The sequence below is a fragment of the Buteo buteo genome, chromosome 16 (assembly GCF_964188355.1).
Source record: "Buteo buteo chromosome 16, bButBut1.hap1.1, whole genome shotgun sequence".
Lineage (NCBI taxonomy): Eukaryota > Metazoa > Chordata > Aves > Accipitriformes > Accipitridae > Buteo > Buteo buteo.
This window is the reverse complement of record NC_134186.1, coordinates 22,054,908-22,074,805: the sequence shown is the minus strand read 5'-3', so window position 1 is coordinate 22,074,805 and position 19,898 is coordinate 22,054,908. Positions and strand designations below refer to the sequence as shown.

Genomic DNA, 19,898 nt, shown 5'->3' with positions numbered 1-19,898 from the left:
GCATTTTCCCATTACTTAATTACAAACTGCAGGTAAAGGTTTAAAAACTACAGAAAGTTCATCAACAGAAAACTAAATTGGGAAACCATAAGAACTGATGCATACCCACATTACAAAAAAAATGTGCACAAGAGGAAATTAGAAATTAAGTAACTTGAGAGTTAATTTTGGTGTAATAGCTGTATACGAGTTGAAACTGTATTTTTGGGCTTCTCAGGACAAAAACATGCAAGTCTTGAAAAGGCGGCATGAATTCTGCAAGGGTCTAGACAAGTGCAAATATCTTAACATCACCTGTTGTGTACAGATTTGTAATTCAGCAGATACTTGCCATGCGTGGTCTAAGAATACTTCCTTACATATTTGGGGGGTTTATTTATTGAAACAATTACAGGTTATTATGAGCTATTGCCATTTCTCCCTCCTCCCTCCCCAAGAACTGACAAAGGGAGAGGCTGTAGACAGCCAGGCTGGGTGGTCCATTGTAGTACTCCGTTCTTGACCAACTCATTTCAAATTTTTTTTTCTGTTTCAGATAGCTCATTAGACATAGCATTGTTGTGCTTATTCAGTTGCCTACATACAAATTTTAGCTGTAGTTTTGTTTTACTTGGGTTGATGTTCCTTTGCACCTATACTTTATATAGAATTTTGACATGCTTACTAGGTTGAGCAGGTCTGTATGCTGGCAAGATCAATGTGCAACTCCTTGGCACCTTGTGTGCATTTTGGATACTTGTATTACGTTACATGCACTGAAGTGCAACTAAATAGGGTTCATTGTGGATGTACGTTCAAAAATATTCTGTTCCCTGTCCCGCCCCCCCAAGAATAAGACTCATGGGTGTGTGTATGCTTGTCCTGGCTCAATGATGTTGAATGATATTCATATAGACTCATATAACATGTGCACCTAAAATTCTGGTGTTACTAAGTTGCACTTAAGTGCTTTGTAAATATTCAGGCTGTTCAGTGGAAGATGATATTCTTTTATCTTGTATAGTTCATAATCCTTCTATAAAGTAGCATTTTTTTGAAAGTAAAAAGGACATAAAAAAAGAAAAAAGGTTAGGGTCTATCTACTTGAATAGTTTTGATGTTATGTTTAAGTTAAATATTGGTTGAGATAATTTTGAAACTGACTTAATTTTGAAAAAAAAAATACTACAGAATTATTTTCAGCAGAAAGTTTACTTCTGAAAAGATTTAATTCTGAAAAGGATTTTAGCATGCTGGATTTCATCATGGATGCATGGCTTTCTACCAGTTGAGTGATTCAAATTAACTTTGTGTATCTTGGCATGCAGTTTCTCAAACTTTCTTTTTTATTGCTTTGGAAGCACCTGGCTAGTGTAAATAATATCAGAAAATAGGGATTTGATCCAAAACGTCTCAAAATAGATGATGCCAGGGAAATTTGAAGAGAAAAGCCTTAAAGAGGTATGAGAAGGGCCTTCAGAGAATGTATTGTATTGAGATGAAATTTATTTTGCAAGAGATTGTGCTTCCTGACAATCAAATAAGGAGCTACTTCATAAAATATAACTGTACTTAAATGTTTTTTGTATTAGAAAAGGGTGGGAGTGATAGTGTAAGTTTGACTTTTTTGACTACGACATGTTGAAACAAACCCTTTAAAACAATCAAGCAGCAGTTGGGACGTTGAAATCTCTGCTTCACGCCCCCTGTCCTGCCCCAACAGTGGTGCTATGTGTTCAGTTAGGTTATTTAACAAGAAAACATTTGTTTAAATAGACCTTTATTTAAAGCTTCAAGCTAAATTAATCCAATTAGAGTTCAAATTGGAAATGTTTTTTAAAAAACTCTCATTCCTTACAGCACCTCTTTTTATTAGTGTGATCCCATCTGTATTCTTGTGTGCAATCTTTGAAAATTGTTTCCATGTTAAGCTCTGTGTGTTTTGTCATGAGCTTTACCTGTAACTCTCACCAGTGGGGATCCTTGCGTGGTCGGAGTTAACAGTGCATGAGACTGCTTCACCAAGTGACAGGCACAACACACTGCTTTGACATTTATTTGGATATTTCCTAGGTAAATGTGATGTGAACCTGGCCTTTTCTGATGTGCAAAAACACTCATCCAGGCCCAAGAATTTAAAGAAAAAGGTATTAAGAGGAAACATTTTGTTTTAAAATGACTGTTTTAGAATCTGAGGTCTTAGAAAAGGATGGGAAGACGTGCCCTTAAATACCGTCATAGGTCGAGAGGAAGGAGCTGCATCCCCGCAGCGTCGCGGTGCTGCTTCTCAACCCTGCGGTGCCGGTGCCGTCGTGCTCCAGGGGTGATACTAATATTAGTGATTGGAGGGACATTTGTTCTCGTTCTCACCCCACATCTGCCAGAGTGCCTGTGCCAGCGTGAGGAGGGAAGGATGTGGCCTGGGGAGAAGGGAGGAACTGTTATTTCTGGCAGCACTCTTTAACTTATGCCATGGTAATTTTCAAGAATAAGGTTTGCACTTTCTCTATGGAAAGCGTATGCCCACCAGTGTCTGTAGAGGCGTACGTTGAATGCTCAAGAGAAACCCATAGAGAAGTGTTGCAAAAGTGAATAAAGAGAAAGGGTGGGTGGTTGTTGTTGGTTTTTTCCTGATCTTGTCACCGCTTTTTTTTTTCCTTGTTCATGGGACTGTCATTATCTCAATTATTATACTCAGTTATCACGAGAATGGAGAATGCCATAAAGTCTAATATTATGGTGTTTATTTTGAATGTTAGTGTCAGTATTTTACATAAGTAGGAAGTGAGTAACAAATTGGAAAAATAAGTAATAAGAGGATTAGGACTTAAGGCAGGGAACATAATACAGCTAGGGGAATGGATAATGGGCTGACTTACCTTACTTACCTTAGTCTATAGCAGGAAGAAGAGGTGAAATAATGGTGACTATTGGAGACATTACAGTACTTTTTTGTATGAGAAGAGATCGTAAAAAAGTGAGATTAACTGAATTTTAAAAGGGTGTAGACAAGCAGAAAAATGGAGACAAACTGGATGAAGTGACAATGATTTGATGTTTTCCTGTTTCTGTTTCAGCTTTGTCAAGCAAAGAGAAAGTAAGAAAATGGTTAAAACAAGTATAAAAATACTTTTTGACATGTCATTACCTTTTGTAAACTCCTGGCTGTTATATATTGCTAGAAGTCGGAGTATAGATATGATACACTGTCTTAGGTCACAGATTATTATTTTTTGGTTTTTTTAAGGATGAAATGTTTTTCTGGATACTCTTTTCCTAAAAGACAGTGTCTGTGCTTACATGCTGGTTTTATGCTGGTCTGGATTTTAATAGCTGTGGGCTAGAGAGATCTGGCATTTGAAGCCTTTTCTTTGCTGCTGGCCTCACATGTTAAGACTGTTGACCTTTTATGAGTGGTTAAGTAGGTAAATAACTAGGCAGTGTATACATTTTGAAAAGAAAAAAACCCTTACATACAGCATAGGTGATCAAGCTTTTGTCATATATGGAAATGGTATGGTAGGTATGTTGCCATCTGTTTGGTCAGCTGTGCCCCAAATCACAAAAAGGGGAGTGCTGCCTACAAAATCAAAAGCTTCTTTTCCACTTATTGCATGGTACAGGCTGCGGAGGAGGGGAATCAACACATTTCTTCTAAGTCTGGTGTCTTGTGCTAATCTGGCGAGGCAGAAAGTTTTCCCAGGGCGTGGTGTTTCCCTCTGGAAGTAATTTTCCTTTGCTTTGCCTCTCTCCTGAGGTTATATTTGTTTAGGGAAGCGGGTCTAAGAAGAGGGGCTTCAGAACGGCAGGCTCCAGGGAGCAGTAACCTTCAAGAACGAGTCAAGTGATCTGGAATGCTCAAGGTAGTCCTGCCCATCTGCTTCAGAGAGCAGAGTTACTTTCTTTTCTGTTGCTGTGAGAAGCAATGGCCTTCTCAGCATTTTGTGTTCAGAGATTACTCTTCAGGACTTGTTTTGCAGCAGACCTCTTCTTTCTTGGGGTACTCCCCCCAGGAGTTTTTTTCCAGAGAAATTTCAATTGAAACCTGTGTATAATTTCCCCTTTTTGAAATAGCTGTGTGCAACACCAGTGGTTAAGGAGTTCTGTTTTAGCTAATATCCACATGACAGCGATGTCTTCTGCACATCACTGTCACCCATACCATTCAGCCGTTGTTCAGAGTGGGTAAAACTGTATTTAAAGGATGCACGGTTCCATCTAATGGTAACATCTACGTGGCAGGGTTTTGCAATGATGAAGCTTCTTCCTCCTCGGCTGCTTTTCTTCTCCCACTTGTTGCTTGGCTGTAACACCAGCTGAATTCATAAAAGGCATTGCCGTGTTTGTGTTGCACGTTGAGCATAGATCAGTAAGGGAGAGGTATAGCAGCGTTTGTGTGTGCAGAGCTTCGTGACTTCTAGGGTTTGCTGTTGGTTGGGAGGAGTTACTGCTTAAGTGTTTTTTTTCAAGGGGAATCACCTTCGTGTTGATTAAATTTGGGGTTGTCGTCTTAAAAGACAGGATTTTGAAAATGAGACTTCACTAAACCTTACAAAACTCACCATTCATAAAATCCTTCTAATATCATGGACTTAACAGTAGCGGTTGCAGGTGTAGGAGTGTGTTAACTTCGTTGTGAGCTCCTTACGCACAGCCTCCGAAGGGAGCTGAGCAGTCGCTGCTCCAGTTGCCTGTGTAGCTGCCTGGATGGCTGCGTTTCCTCTTTCACCTCCTGTCTCCCAAGAAAACATCTGCTTCATCATACTGTGTCGGATTATACTGTTGTTAGAGTACAGCTGAAAATTTGACTGAAAATATGTTTCAAGAACAAGCACTCAGTTTCCTGACGGAAGGATGCTCCTCTTGGCATCCAGCGGTCTGTAGGCAAACTGCTGTTTAGTTTGGGAAAATGAAATTAATGGGAAGTAATATAATTGATCTCTGTATAAAACGGGGCACAATCTAAACCCCCGGTAGGCTGACGGACAACTTGAGTGATGCTGGCAGAATAGAAGGTGTCTGGTTATTAAGGGACGCTCGTAGCATGGGAGTGTTTTTCTGCTCCGGTGGTGACAGCAGTTAAATACGATCCTAGTTATTCAGCAATGTGCCCATAAGGAAAAGCGAACGATGTGAGTAGATGCGCTCAGTAGAGTCAACTCATTCCTGAATCGGACAGTGATATCCTCCCTCCAGCCTTCCAGCTAAGGATAGTTGCTAATCAACAGAGTTGTTCCAGACAAAATGCCAAATGTCACTAGTGTTGTGGCGGAGCTCAGAGAGATGGAAAAATCGCTGTTGGATGTATTCCTGTTGGATGAGAGCAGGCTTTTCCCCCTCTCCTCCTCTTACCCTCCTCTTCCACGAGGAATCAGGGAGGATGGAGGAAGAGTGGTAACCATGGTGTCCTGTGGTCCTGACAGTGGTTTTGCTTGCCCAGTCAGTTCTGCTGCAGCTCAGAAAAGTGATATGAGCTGGTGTGATCCCTTCTGCTTTAAAGGGGTTTGGAAAAAGAATAAAGTAATTGAGTTCTGTGGCTTAATTTTTGCCCGTGGGCTGGGATGTAGCGAGGGCTATGTGCGTGCTCTGAGGCTGTTGCACTAGGACAGCTTTTCATTTATGACTCTTTCAGCTTCATACTTAGTTTCAGAATAAACCACCAAGAGCTTATGCTGTTTTTTTCCCCCTCAAATTTATGAAATTTATTTGATCTGTTGTTCTCCTTCTTTCTTAAACACATTCCTTCAAAATTAGAAAAAATTCTCAGGGCTGTAAATTTCTGGAGAGGCTTGTTTTCTCACTGGCCTTTGTAATCTACTTGATTAGATGTCCTTGTCACTCCAGGGACTCCAGAGAACACAGGCTGACAGTACCTTCACAGACTGTTTTTGTTAAATTGGATGTTTTCTTTTTGTAGGTTAGGATTGTCAGCAGGGTGGGTTATTATGACTCAGTGAGTAACACATCCATTGTATCTGAGTAACTTGTCGATTATCTTCTCCTAACATCAGCTCAACATGCAACTTACATATGTTTAAAATATCAGTTAAACTTCTATACAAATAAACACCTATCTTAATACAGATTTTCTTTATAGGGATGACCAAGGAGAGAAGTCGTGCAAAATTGACATCTCAGGAAGCAACTGCTTTTTCAAGTCCACCCATTCCTGTCACATACTTGAAGTTTCTAAATTAGCTTTATCTAGAGTGGGACGTCTTGGTTTTTCTCCCTTCACAATGCCTAAATTCTTGCTCAATTTTTTTTTTTCAATTTTGGGTTTTAGATGTTTAAACAGGAAGCAAAGCTCTGTTAATAAATCGAGTTTTCTGTCAGTTAGGGAAGCGCAGTATGAGAACAAGCTAAAAATGCCTACGTAAACAACTTGCACTTCAACATGCTAGCAGATGTTATTCTATCACTTTGAACTGTGCATCACTGAAGTGTATTGGGATATCTTAAAATAGTCAGGGGTGGTGGCCAGAGACTTTAGACTACTATAGATGGTGAGGCTGTTTCACTGTTGCAATGAAATAAGCCAGAAGTACATGCTGCTAAGGTCATTTGCTTGCTCAAGGTCAGCGTGTTCAAACTCAGCTGCTGTATTTGTGAGCGTGGTTACTGTCAGCAGTGTATGTAAGAAAAGAGTCGTAATAATGTGGAATTGCTTTTACAAGTGAATTAGGACGCTTAAATTTTATTCCTCCCCCCCCCCTTCAAAGTTGCAGGGCTGTGATTGCTGGTTTATTTTCTTATCTGAGCGACAGAACTTAATGTCAAGTTAAGCTTTTGTGGCTTGTGCCTGTGAACAAATTGCTTTGATTTGACAAGATTTTGTTTGCACTTTTGGCACAGTGTTCATTAATTGTTTAGCTGACTTCCTATTTTAAACTCTTATTTCAAGATTACTAGGACCTAACCAAAACCATTACAAGTATCCTCCAGGAGTGGCAATCTCAGCTCATCATAACTTCATGTTTATATAGCTATTTGATAACAAATGTAGTTTCAATTTTTTTATTTTCTGGTCAACATAACATGGTCTCTTAATACCTTATTATTCTCTGTTCATAGAAGCAGAAAATAAGATTAGATTTTTTGGTAGGGGTGTTTTTGTTTGGTTTGGGGGGGTGTTTGGTTTTGTGGTTTTGGTTTTTTTCCTATGCTGTTAAAAAAAAAAAAAAAAAAGGCAGAGTTACTGTAAATTTGCAACTTTTTTTTTTTTTTTTTTAAATCCTCCCTGAAGATCCAGAGGAGTATCGTGGGGATGGGAGTGGATGAAATGGCAGCCAGCCTTTGAGCTGGTTGTTTTTCTGAGCTAGAGATTTTCTGAGTAATGTAAACCAGGAAAACACATGAAGCATTTGAAGGTACCATGTACCTGCTTGAGAGTCTACTAATGTCAGCCCAGATTTGAAATTAATAGTGATGGTTGGAGCAACAACTTAAATCGGAGTTCAGATGGTCTTTAGACTGCTTTGGTTTGAACAGAAGGGAGATTCTTTCATAATCTTGAAAGCAAAAGAGCTCTTGGTTCTTGCTGTATTTCAGTTTTTTGGGGTTGAATGGTAGACTTGAGCTTGTGATGGCTAAAGTTTTGGAAAACAGTTTTTATTTTTCACACATTAAAATAGATCTACTGAAATGTGATCCTTTTTTTCTCCGCACTGATATTTATGTTACAAAGATTTGTTCATCATATGTCTGTGTGTACATGAGTTTGGATATATTGGATATCTTAATTGCAGAAAATATCAGCTCTTAATTGCAGAAAATATCAGCGGTAGCTACAACTCTGTATTTGTAGATACTGTGTCTAACTGCTGCCACTGTACCTGTTTTGAAAATATGGCTGTGTATTTCTGTTGTAAGAGCAGGTAGTACTAGATGTAAATCAACGTGATTGAAAGCAAAGCCTTTACATCAGCCCCTGGCTCTTCCATCTGGCACCCTTGTCTTCGAAGGAGAGCTGTTTTGTGGGTGAAGGCTGCCTTCTGCATCAGCTCACGGCATCCAACACGAGTGAAGAGGATGAAGCAGACGCGTGGGGCACGAAGTCTTCTGCAGAGTTGCGTACACAAAAATTGGCTGAGCTGCTGCTCTGCAGGTACAGCCTGGGAGAAGGAGAGGATGAACCACAGCTGGGGGCTCATCCCATTAGCTGCAGAAGTCAAACTGCCTCAATGATGCGAAAATCAAGCAGGTTGAACAAGTGCAAATAATAGATAATGTGGGCACATTTAGAACATACAACACTCATGCTGGTTCAGGCCAAACCCAGCAGTAAAATACCATTGTGATTAAAAAGACCAAGCCAGTGACAAGAAAAAAAAACCCTCTTGTGAATTCTGGCATTAATTGGAAAGTGGTAGAGGTGTCTGACGTAAAAATAGGTATTTGGGATGTAATTAGGTAAAATTCATATGAAAATAAGTTGCCTGAAATGTCCATATTGTAAAATTTTATCCTGTATGTTTGAAGGTCCTTGATCCTACAGTGCTATATAATATTTTGGAGGGATTTTTGTTTAGACTGTTAATAAAATACCTTCTAACAAGTGAAATTGGATTAGGACGCTGGGGGAAGCAAGCCAAAAACATTTCACAGATAAGATTTTCAAGCAGTTGCATTTTGAAACGATGATGTTACCTTAAGAATATGTGAAGTGTCATTGTGCTTAAAAATCTTGGTTTCTTGGTAATGGGACAGCAACAGTTGATTGAAGGGCAGGCATAATGTAATTTAAACCAGTAGTACTTGTGTGCAAGTAGGTGAGTCTTTATGCAGACGAGGTCATGCTGGTGGGGAGAACAGGAAAATTGTTTCTATCCCTATGAAGCACTTAGTAAAACTTTGAATTTCCCTGCAGGCATAGGTGCAAAGTATGTGGGAGAGGGGGCAATGCTATGGCCTTCTGCCCCACGTGCTCGCTGTTGGAGGTGGGCAGAAGCACGAGCTAGTAGTACTAAGCCTCCACGGACGATGGACGGTGGGAAGCGTCGTCTTCTGTCCCTGTGGTGGTGTTCGGCTTGTATGCCATGGTACGACTGCAGGTGGACTTCAGCTCTCGTGTCTTAACACCAAAATCTGACTGTTAGGCCTGTTAAGTAATGGAAAAACAACTGCATCCATGCTTCTTGGTGAAAGCTCACTTAAACGACAGTAAATTCAGAATACATTTGGGTTCACTTAATTTCCTTGTGCTTCTAAAAGTCTAATCTTTGTTTACTAGACATAAAGATAAATTCAGAATTATGACCAGAATGTTTTTCTCAGTGCACAATATGTACTTCAAGGATAAATTATTAAAAATAGCTTATTTGGAAATGCATGTTATCTGGAATTTTGTATCAACAGTAAATGAGTACATATTCTGTAAAATACACTACATGATCTGGATTGCAGCAGTGTATGACCCTGGCTATGAAGCCCTTGGTCTTTGAAGGGAAAAGAAGATAGTCACAGTGCATCTTCAGAGCAGGCAAACCTGTTCTCATTTCTCTGTTAAACTCGTATCGAATGCTCCATGAGATTCAGGATTTCTCACTCTCACCTTCATGGTGTATGCTGTGCTGAGCCTACCGTATTTAAAACTACCGAAAGCAGTGAAACAGAGCAGTTTGCCAGTTGGGCTGTTTGCGTGTAACTGAGATGTAGCCAGTGAAGTTTGCTTGCACAAGAAGCTTTCTTGGTGTTAAAAACGGAATGTTTGTGGAATTTTGTTCTGGGCTCTAAGGTCTATAGTAAATGTTGCCGTTTTCCCCTCTCTAAGTGCCAAGGATGTTTCTGTTGTCCCAGGACAGCGCAGCAATCTCTCACAAAGTATCTCGGTGCATGGTTCCCTTAATTCAGAATTGCTCTGTAGTTGAATTTTTATCAGTAATTTGAATGCCTTATTGGGTATTTTTGAGAGCGATAGGCTCTCACCCTGTAGTCAGTTATTCAATACTAAGTGTTCAAAATATTAAGAACACCAGATACTTCACGATGAAATCTTTCATGAGAGTATGCTTTATTGTTTCAAGTGTAGTGCATGTAGGTAATCTTGGGAAAAAACCCCACCTGTTCCTTTAGCAACAGTATCAGTATTCTGTGTGTGTATATATAAATACATATAGAACACAACTGAACTTTTTTTTTTTTTTTTTGATGTTGCAGGTTCAAAACTGATATGACTTCAAAATGTCTTCTAGTTTTCCTAAGTTGATTCTAGGAATTGAATTGGAACAGTTTTTTTCATTATTTTTATTACTTTTTCTTAATAAAACTTACTTCCCCAATAACTTTTGGATGTGTGCATTTCATAACTTCTTTGAAAAACTGCATACATTACATCACTTATGTACAAGGCTTTTTATATAAATGTAGTACTATATGAAGCTTTTAAACTGTGTGCTGCTGTAGTTTTAACAACTGAAAAACTTCATTATTTTTAAAATTGCTTTGAGATTTTAGGGTATGCTGTAGGTTGCAAATTGGTAGTAACACTTAATGATACTTGCCAAAAAGGTCCAATGTCAAAAGTAAAAAACACGAGTAATGCAATAGTAGCACTGGTTGTTGTACTGAGTGCTTTTTTTGAACCCGAGTACTCTTTAAAATTTTGATCTGTTAATTTTCTCACTTCTTGCCAACCAGTATTGTTTTAGCTCAAGATCCTTTGTGTATTACTTAATATAAAGTATGCTATTTGGCTATGCGTGTTTTGTTAAGAGTGTTTTTGACATCTTGAAATTTTCAACAGTATTTCCACACACCTGTCCCCTCCTCGCCGTAAGAATGGTTTCTGAGGTGCATTTAAAACGTCTTCTGCATCTTTGACGTGGCCAAGTTTCTCAGTTCAGTGAAGTGGCTGTAGTTCATGGGGTTTGGACTTTGTCGTACGGCAAATCCAGAGGCTATACTGTAGGTTTTGATAGCAGGGCTGGAGAGACCTCCAGCTGCTGCTCTGCTTCTGCAGTAGCACAGGGGATTGCAGGATGGGGTCTGTGCACTGATTTATTTGCTGTTCCCATCATGAGACAATCACGCTGGACACGGTGTTGTGTGGAGATGCAGCCGGTTTTGGACACTTTACCTCTCTTCCAGAGTAGCTAGAAGTGCAGAAGAGGGCCTCAGCACTTTCGTAACAAGAGCCCTAGAAAGTAGAACAGCAGGATATAATTTGTAGATTATACGGTATGGCTTCTGACTGTGCTTTGGTTTTCATCTAGCCTTGAATTATTTCAACAAATTCCACTACGAAAGTATTCTTAAAAGATTTCCTGTACGTGCAAAGTAGCTGGGAAAGCTCTGTAGTTAAAGTTGATGTCTGTCTGATTATGCTGAGTAATTTCTGCAGGGTGAGACTAACAAAAGTCAAATGCTTAACTGATGCTGAAGTTTATTTCTTGCTGTTTCTTTACTGGTCTCTCTGCCTTACCAGTAGATGAACTGTATGAGTTTCTTCTCTCACTGAGTTGACAGAAACCTGTTTTTTCACGACCAGCACCATTTATGTCCCTAGTATTGTCTTGCTCTGTGTAATTTTCCTGTTTAACCTAGTGTTTAATAAAGGCAGCAGTTGTTCAGCTGTTAAAAACCTACCAAAAAAGTTAAGAAACTGACAGATATTCCACAAGGGAAAAAAACCGCAACCCTGTAGGGTATTACATAGATATACATAGGATAATCGGGAATTAGCGTGTCGTTAGTGCCCGAGTCCTCCAGCCTGCCCTCTGAGTTACTGTCCCCCAGGGATGGTTGCTGATGGAGCGGTGCCACGTGCCGTTTGGGATCGTCGGTTTGTAGCCATGCAGTTGCCTTCCTGAAAGAACAACTTCAGGATTGCCTAAACCTAATTAGCACTAATTTTATTTTGCTTCATCTCTGGTTGTTCTGAGGTTGAGTTGGCTATGATTATTAAGCATTTACATATGAGAACCACCTTTTTATTTATATTTCTCTCTCTAGCATCATTATTAGCCTGTGTATAAATATTATCAAATTACTTTTCCCCGCCCTGTTCTAATGTAGCGGTATCTGGTGTAAATTTAAAAGAGAAGCCCCCCAACTTAGTCTGATATTTAATGCAGATTTACTGGATCGGATGGAGGTCATGCCTGTTGCGGTTTCCTGTTGTGTAGCTATCTTCTGACACTTCAGCATTTTCATTCTGTGTGCACGGAGGATTGAGCTTATGCGAGACCACTGGCTGACTCTTGCAGGCTTGTATGAAATAATGCTGGTGTAATACCCGTTAAATCATTTAGTTAACCCGTGTATATAGGTCATATTCCCCCAAGATAAATAATCTGTATCAACTTGAACCATTTCGCAGAAGACAGTGTTACATGAATTAGGAATACCAAATGCAGAACAGTAACCTCAGCCCTTCCTCTTCCTTACTGACAGAATTAAACTTCTACTAAAAGCTAATTACTTTGTAATTAGTGCTGTTCCCCCTCCTGACCCAGAAGACTTGGCGATTTCCTAGTTTGTGCGCGGTGCTTGTTTTGGGTTTCCGATGGCGTGTGCCAGGCGGACGCCCCAGGGGAGGTGCGTTGGGTCACCGCAGGGTCGGTGACTTTGGTGATTTCGGTGGTTTCCCGAATTGCTTCGGGAAGCAGGCGACGCAGCCCGCCTGTGGCATGCTCCAACGGGCGCCAGGGCACAGCGCGTCGGGCATCTTCGGGGTGGCTTCGGAAGAGCCCAGTCCCTGTACTTGGCGCAGAAGGGAATGGGAACCGGCGCGGTGCTGGAGCGAGAGGAGGAGGAGGAGGAGGAAGCAGAAAGCCGCCCGCCCACACGGGAGCGGGTGGCTGGTGTGGGGCTGGACCCCCGGCTGCTTCCAGCGCCATTCCGCAGCATTCTGCTAATGCATGCCATCTGGGGAGCCAGGGACTGCGTACCGAAATGTGTACCTTGTAGAAAGCTAGTGCGTTAATTTCTAGTTGCTTAAATAATGTGAAAGGCTGCTATATATGGTGGTGTGGTTGTGTTTTATTTATACATCCCCCCACCACATATTACATGCATGCTTGCCCTCAGTCTTTTATGTTCATGAATGACATCGCTTTTGTGTCTTAAGCATGCATAAAGTGGGATGCAACAACTCGTTTCCCCTTGCTGCTGTGCTTTGATTTCGGCTTTGCTTCAGAAGTTTGTAAAGATATTTTCGAACATTTTTCCCTTATCTTAGTTTTTTTCTGGGGCTGTGCCTTAAGAACTCTCTCTTGTGAGGCAAATTTAAGGGTTTGTCAAGCAACTCACAGGGTTTGAGGTGAGAGCAAAAATGAAAGGCACTGCACAGGCTAGTGTGTATTAGCGAATCAAAAAGTACAAGTATTCTGTAGTTTAAGGGCGGTCATCTGAGTGGATTCATTCTTCAGTTTTTAAGTTATAGTGACGTAGCTTAATTTTTCTTCTGCACAAGACTGTGTCAGTGTAGTTCTTCTTAAAGATTCTTTGAATATTTTCTTTGACTTTTTCATTCATCTTTAGAGAATGGTTACAGATAAATCTCTGAAGTTTCTCTGTGTATGTTGCATCTGTAACTTTCCAGTGGGGAGCTGAGGAGAAGCGAAAGCACGTGTTTTGAAGATGGACCGTGACCAGCTTGTTGGAGGGGACATCTGGTTGCCTGCAGTCACAGTTCTGAAATGGGTGATGCAAGAAACTCCGGCGATAAGAAGAAATAAGGTGGTTGCTGGGTGGGTCTAATCTAGTGGGGATTTTTGGAAAGACTTCAGAGCTGACTTCTGAGCTTTTTTGGCCGATTTCTTAATGTGTGTAAGCGTGCATTTGTCCCAATATCACCAAAACTTTCAAGTCCTTCAAACCAAATCTGACAGCAGATGGAAGTCCTGAAGGACTTTCTGTCAATACCAGGACTACAAACAGCAGCTGCAGAGCAGAGGGAAGATTCAAACTAGTGATTTTTTCAAGGTGAAAAGGAAGAAGTTGGTTGTTACCCTTGCTGTTTTGTAGTAGCCATCTGGCTAGTCAGCGTGTGCGTAGCTCTGGACTGACTAACTCATGTGCTTGTTGCCCTTGCATGTTATAGAAGGCAAAATAGACATCTAGGGTTGCTCATTCTTGTCTGGGGAGAGAAGTAGTGCAAATCTGAAAAAACAGCAACAACAAAGTATAATTAAGTCCAGTGGTTGTTGATTAGCTTGTTCACATTTGTGTGGCACAACAGCAGATTCTCTTCTTCAGCAGAATCTAGCACAAAGACCTGTGGAGAAATGTGTGAAAAGCTTCCTGACTTTTAAAATGGAAATAATTTCCTCATGTTTACTAAGAGCCTGTATTCTTAGGTCTCTCTCCAGCTCATTGCTCAACGCTCGCTTCTCATGACTGGCACTGCCACTGCAAGAAGAACAGAAAAGTGTGCAGACAAGGCAGGGAACTTTATTTAAAAAAACAAACAAAACAAAACAAAAAAGGCAACACCCATACCACCACCCCCCAACAAAAAAAAATCCAAACAAACAAACCTTCCATCCAACAACCAAACCAACCAAAAACCCCCAAAGCAAGAGACATGCCTGCCCCAAAATGTATTGGGGAATGGGAAGAGAGTGCACGCTCAGAATCACGACAAGATAACTGTAGCTGTATATACCTGTACTTATAAGACTGTCCTCTCAGAGCAGTGCATTGCTGTATTTAATTTTCTTCCTGTTGTGTGGTTTGGGTTTTGTCACCCTCCCTTGTAGAAACAAATATTTTATGATGTCTTACTTGCTTTAACTAGTATATAGTGTTTTGTGCCAAACTTCTGTAGATCTGAGCCTATGATAAATTGTCTGAAAAATTAAAATTAGCCTAGCTTGTTCTAAAATACACTCCAGTGCTTGACATCTGAAGGACTGGCACATGGGGTTCTTCACATATTTCCACTAGGCACTGTCCTTCCAACTGCAGCATCTTGAGCAGATGCCTCTTGGGGATATCAGTACTGCCAGGTATCCTTAGGAGTTCAAGTTCCTGCTGTTAAGGAAAAATATTTTATGCCTGTAAATTAACTTTTGGGGGGTGGACGACACATATTTACCTTATTGATATACCATAATGAGTTCCGTGGTTGGGGAATCCTTCCATCACTTGGAAGCGTGTAGGTGTACGGGGAATAGTGGTAAGTCCTATTCTGCATGGTGGTAAACATGGTAAACACGTAAGGCTCAGCGTCTCCCGCCGTCAGCCCTTGGGGCGCGGATATCTAACGCAGAATGCGCACGGGGAGGTTGTGTTTGAACAACTCCTTACTACGCTACAGGTAGGCAGCTCTCCAGTCTGAGAGCCTCTGGCTAATCTGTGTAATTATTTTGAGTATTTAAGTATCTTCGGTTAAGTAGCCAGCTTTGCTGCCTTAATAACATCTTACGCAATTGGACCCTTCCCACGCTCCTTGCCGGCTCAAGGCGACACGGCACAGTAGAATTTTTAGTGTGCAAAAGAGGTAGGAATGCAAAGCGGGTCATTGAAAGGGGACTATGAGCAATTAAGAATATTTTCTTTTGCAAGTCAAAATACCTTTTTTTTCCTTCCTTAATCTGTTGTACATCAGTTATTCTATTTACAGCTTTTTTTTTTTTTTTTTTTTTCCTTTCTTGCGTTGAATGAACTGTTACATGTTACTGAAGAACTGGTAGCTGAAAGGGATTAATACCCATTTCCCTGGGTGTTAATCGATGATGTAGTTAAACACAGTCTCTTTATTTTTTTGTGAAACTTAACTTTTAACTTAAGCTGAATTTTAAAGAAAATTTTTTAATTTTTGTACTTTTCATTTATAGTCAAATTAAATTTCCAATGTGTTGTTTTTGGGTTTTTTTTTTCATTAGTCATAGTCTTTTTTTGGTCATTGGGCTCACATGTGACTTGCCTAAGAAAAATGTGAAAACTTTTGTCATGCTTTGAAACCTGACTTGTGGAATTTGCACAACTGACAGATGCGTGCTTGGGGTAATGTTTTTGATACATTTTACAAAAATAAAAATAACTATTAAACACACATTCCTGTGAAACAACAAATGTATTTCAAGTAGACCTAGATGTCAGTACGATACCTTTCCTTTGTCAAGGGGGATTCTTCCTTTGCTTAATCTCATTATTTCTCCTATATCAAACATAACCCATTCAGTAAAAGGCGGGATGAGGCAAAGCGCTGCAGAATAAACGTGTGAGCCTCTAATAACCTTCTGAAGAATATAAAACCAGCTCTGAACGATCAAAGATCCGGTCAGTATCCAGTCTCTGATAGTGACTGATAGCGACAGCCTAAGCAAAAACAAAGCAGCAAAGGAGGTACGTTTATATTGATAGTTCCTAGTATATTCTCCTAGCTGCTGGCACTCTGAGCTCATTAGCTTCCTTAGGTTGGACCTTTTGTCTCTAGTAGCATGAGAGGTAGTTTTTTTGTTCCCCCACTCCCCTTTTTGTTTTTTGGGGGGATTTTTTTTTTTTTTTTTGAAAGACTTACATTTCTAGCATGGCCAAATCCAGCAGTAGAGCTCCACAGTCCATTCATATTTTATGAAATAGATTTTGTGTTTGTTGTAGAAAGAGGTCCTCATGAGGAGCTGCTCTGTGGTGCAACAGACAATTTTATTGCATGAGTGACCAACGCTTTGAAATGTGATCATTGGCTGCTGATGTTGCTGAGCCAGGCAAGAGCCCAGGAAAATAGGGTAAATTGTGTCAGAAAGATGATCTCATGAAATTTTCCAAGCAGCTCTGTTTGAGTACAGTAGGGTAGTACGTTTTGCCGGTACAGAATGAAGGAACTGTAACTTGTTTTCTGAGTCCTTGGTCTGCAGCTAGTACGTCAGCCTGTCCCGTGCCTAACAAAAATGTTTTCTTTGGATTGTGTTCCTTGTGTACTTTAACCTTTTTGGTTATTCCCCTTTGGCCCTTCGTAAGGGTATTTTGGCCCCTTGATTAGGGAGCACTGTGCTCTGTCTCCCACCTGGTATTATTAACATTGGGAAACAAAGAGTGTCGCTGGGAGAGGAGGAAGGAAGTCAGACTGCAAAATTCCCCAGTTTGGAACCAGTTGAGGTTGGGGTTTTGTTGTTGTTGTTCCTGTTACTAAACCTAACTTTAAAATCGAGTCTGGTTTGTGCGAAGCATGGTAGGAACAAACTATGACTCCGCTTTTAAGTTTGCTTCTTTCTCACATTAGTTAGATGCTACAGATGGGAATGGGATTACAAAAAAAAAAAAGAGGGCTCTGCTTGTCTTGACATGGCTCTTGGTGATTGCCTGAGAATGGAGGGGTCAGGAGTCCCTCTTCCTTGCTCCGTCTACCTCTGCATTCCCATCCCACAGAGGTGGAAGGGTGAGGGAGGACTCTGCGAAGGTGAGCAGCGCAGGACAGGGCATGTTTTCCCGTGTCATTAAGCCGAATGCATGTTTGTGCAAGAAATGTTATTTTGAGGTAGGTAGCTTCTGTTCTCTCCTAGCGAACTTCTCCGTGTGTTACTAAAACTCCAACATATCGCGTGTGTGTTAAGTGGGTGGAGAAAATGAGTGTACATACCTGTGAGGGTTGCTTTTGATAGGAAAACAATAAACATAAAATTTTCATGAGAAATGTTTGCTGAGAATGCAGAGCTGGATTTGCTTTCCCTAGAAAATGTCTGGGAGTTGAGGTCTAGGTGCTAGTCAATTTTCACAGCCTCGAAATTGAATCATCTTTAAACTAAAAAAAAAAATTGAAAAATTAGATGTTCATTTCTTGGGTTGGCTGCAAAATGTATTTAGCCTTCCAACCTGTGACTGATGTATGGTCTAATTTCATTAGGACAGGTAATCCTGTGTCATGCATCTCTTGAATGTTCTTTGCAGCAGGTTTTTTTAGAGCACTTTGGGAGCAAATTCATGATGAGCTTGTTGTAATAGTCGCACACAGGATAAAGAAAATAGCTTATAGGTTTGTTCTGGAAATGATGACTTGACAGTAGCCTCCGGCAGCGGAATTTAGCTATCAATAGTGTGTTAATCCAGTTAAGTAGAGTGCCTTTCATAGGGAAATACGAGTCATGTGTTCTAGCAAAATAATTACCTTTAAAGTAATCATGCAACTTGTAAACATTGTCTCGATATTTTTGTGATTTCTTTTTTTGACACAGTTATGACGCAGCAATAACTCGTTATTGAAGCGGTAGCACATGCAGGGGCTTTGGGTGGTAGTTATTTCAGAACATTCTTATCTAAAGCTGTGTTGATACGTGTAAGCATTGACTTTGTCAGCTAGTTTTTGCCTGTTCCTGTTTACTATTTAGAAAATATTGAATGCTATGACAATTGTAATTGCGCTTGCATTTATATACCGCTTTTTAAATCATAGCAAGCTTGCATTGAGACACACTGATGACTTGGAGAAGTTTATGAAGCCAGTGCTCTGTACTTCACCTGCCTGATAATTGGGTGTCCCCAGGGGTCAGGTTTTGCCATAGAGTTCCCCTGGACACAGTTCAGCTCCTGTCCTCTTCCCCTCCTGGGGGTACAGGCAGCGGCTCGATAGTTAAGCAACCATTCAAATCGACTAGAAGGAAGAAGATAGCTGGTTAAATGCTTGGTGACTTACAGCAGTTAACGCCTGTTGTAACTTCAATCTATCAATTCATCAATTTTTAACATTATTTTTTTTTTCTATGCTGAACAGTGAAACAAAGAAATTATGATTTCACTTGTCTCTCATTTCAGTGGGTATACTGGCACCAGTGGGGGATAAGAAATACACAACACAGTGAGGTATGTGCTTATTCTGTAGAACAAAGCCTGTTTTCGGTAGCTCTCTTGAAGTTGGTAGAGGTGGTAACAGCGTGCCTTGTTAAGATTGCCATGCCACTGTTTATTAAAAGATGCTGCTATAGAGTCCTTAAACCTTCCAGATGTAAAATATTTGAGCACAATCATTTTGTTTCAGATGTTTGAGGCTGAGTGTAGGGTTTTGTTTTGTTTTCTTTTCTTTTTCCCTGATTAAACTAGTCAACCAAAGCTGAACACATCCTCCCCACTGATCCTGGCAGATAAAATCTGATGATGCTTGTTAGGTTGGTTGGTTAGTGTTCCTGATTGCTCACCATGCTTCTCTGACATTGGAAAGATAATGGAAGCAAGTGAAAGGCAGCCGGTCATCTGCTGCAGTTCATATGGACTGCATGTGAACTTAAACTGAAATCAGGGGTATGCAATTCATAGTGAGTCTATTTTTGTCACATTTAAAATAATATAAAGTATCTAGAAACAGGTCTGGCATCTTTGAGAAACCTTCACACCTATAGTTTTATAAATCTTGTAAACCTGTTTACATCAGGTTTAACTATAGCAGGTCCTAAATATGCTCCACTGTTATGATTATAACTTGCAAAATGTATATGATCACTTATTCTAGGGAATTGTAACCGCCTTTGGGAGAAAACTTAGTAATCATAATGCACTTTATTGCTACGTGATGCTTAATAAGCCTTAAAGTGAATACTGTAATATTACATTTACCGTCCGTGGAGAACATAAAATGGTAGGAGAACGTAGTGAACTCTGTTTTGGAACAGGACCATCTTGCCTTTTATTTCAGAAGACAGTTGCTTGAAGTGTCTGAGTGTAGGTAAAGACCTCTTTCCTTGGTACTTCACCAAAGCAGCTTTTTGTCTTTTGTCACAGTACTGTACCAAGACTTGGTAAGTCATTGACAGACTTTTTGTAGGCTATAATGATTTTTATCTTAAGATTTCTTTCAAAAAATGCAGCTTTTTGGATTTTTTGGATGTCTGCTGGGTTTTGCGTCTTTCCCAGTTGGTTATTTTTAGTTATTTGTGTTGAAAAAAAAAGTCTGTAATCTTGAACTGTAGTACAATCTGATTTGCCTAAGGGTATTTGCAGCATCAGAGCCAGAAAAGAATAATAAAAAAATTTTTTTCACTGTC

General features: G+C 40.2%; 1 protein-coding gene and 1 long non-coding RNA gene across 7 annotated transcripts in view; both read left to right on the top strand.

Moving 5' to 3' along the window:
* Positions 1-19,898, top strand: part of HIPK3 (homeodomain interacting protein kinase 3) — a 114,240-nt gene that overhangs the window by 54,492 nt on the left and 39,850 nt on the right. The window lies entirely within an intron of this gene.
* On the top strand, positions 6,574-10,416 carry LOC142040360 (uncharacterized). 2 transcript variants are annotated; one of them, XR_012653186.1, is made up of 3 exons: positions 6,574-6,611; positions 7,857-8,086; positions 8,849-10,130. It is a non-coding gene; the product is annotated as an uncharacterized LOC142040360 (long non-coding RNA). The 2 variants fall into 2 exon arrangements; XR_012653187.1 differs by lacking the exon at positions 6,574-6,611 and adding an exon at positions 10,138-10,416 and having other exon boundaries at positions 6,626-8,086; positions 8,849-9,020.